General features: G+C 50.9%; 1 non-coding gene across 1 annotated transcript; it reads left to right on the top strand.

Annotated features, from left to right (window-relative positions):
• The first annotated feature begins 487 nt into the window (after nucleotides 1–487).
• Nucleotides 488–561, top strand: TRNAN-GUU (transfer RNA asparagine (anticodon GUU)). Its single transcript has one exon. It is a non-coding gene; the product is annotated as a tRNA-Asn (tRNA).
• Nucleotides 562–1,074: the final 513 nt, after the last annotated feature.

The following is a 1,074-nucleotide window of genomic DNA, read 5'->3' as shown; positions in this document are numbered from 1 at the left end:
GCTCTGTCCTTCCTAATTCCTTGCCAGTACCTCCTACGGTTGCCCGTGACAATAATGCACTTCACACTGCACTTGGTTAGTTACTTTCTCAACGTTCGGAAAGTCCCAAAGCGCAAAGAGGGGGCGGGGGTGGGCGGTTGGGGCGTGGACCCTGGGCGGGGAGGCTGGGGCAGATCTCTGAGGCCTCAGAATGCGGAGCCCTGCAGGGCGGTGTTTTGTGGTGCATCCTCCCCTGCTGGTGGTGAGCAGCCACTGTGCGTCTCCCACTGCGAGAGGGTACGGGTATGGAGTCCCCCAGCGCACTCGGGCTCGATGTCAACGCCCAAATGTGTCCAAAGGCAGGACTCTCGGCCTAAATGTCTCTTCGCTACCAGTCTCTGGAGCGCGCGCGGTTGAACAGGCCAGAACAATGTTAAGATGTCCCCAGCCTGAGATTAAAGGGCAATTCCTGACATCAGATAGGAAATTTGGAAAAAGAGGGCTCTGTGTGTCTGTGGCACAACTGGTCAGCGCATTTGGCTGTTAACCAAAAGGTTGGTGGTTCGAGCCCACCCAGGGACAATATGCTTTACTTTAAGCCCTTTGTAGTTGCTTAATAGCAGCTTCACAGCAACACACAAGCGCCCACATTACGACAAACTGACAGACTTGTGTGTTGCTGTGATAGTGGAAGCTACGCCACTGGTATTCAGGTACCAGTAGGGTCACGCATGGAGGACAGGTTTCAGCTGAGCTTCCAGACTAAGACAGACTAGGAAGAAGGACCTGGCAGTATACTTTTGAAAAGCATTAGCCAGTGAAAACCTTACGAATAGCAGTGGAACATTGTCTGATATAGTGCTGGAAGATGAACCCCCCAGGTTGGAAGACGCTCAAAAGATGACTAAGGAAGAGCTGCCTACTCAAAGTGCAGTTGACCTTAATGACGTGGATGGAGTAAAGCTTTCGGGACCTTCATTTGCTGTTGTGGCACGACTCAAAATGAGAAGAAACAGCTGCTAACGTCCGTTAATAATTGGAACCTGGAATGTACGAAGTATGAACCTAGGAAATTTGGAAATCATCAAAAATGAG

The sequence above is a fragment of the Elephas maximus genome, chromosome 3 (genome assembly GCF_024166365.1).
Source record: "Elephas maximus indicus isolate mEleMax1 chromosome 3, mEleMax1 primary haplotype, whole genome shotgun sequence".
Taxonomy (NCBI): Eukaryota; Metazoa; Chordata; class Mammalia; order Proboscidea; family Elephantidae; genus Elephas; species Elephas maximus.
Note: the sequence above shows the minus strand (reverse complement) of the source record. Positions and strands in the feature narration are given on the sequence as shown.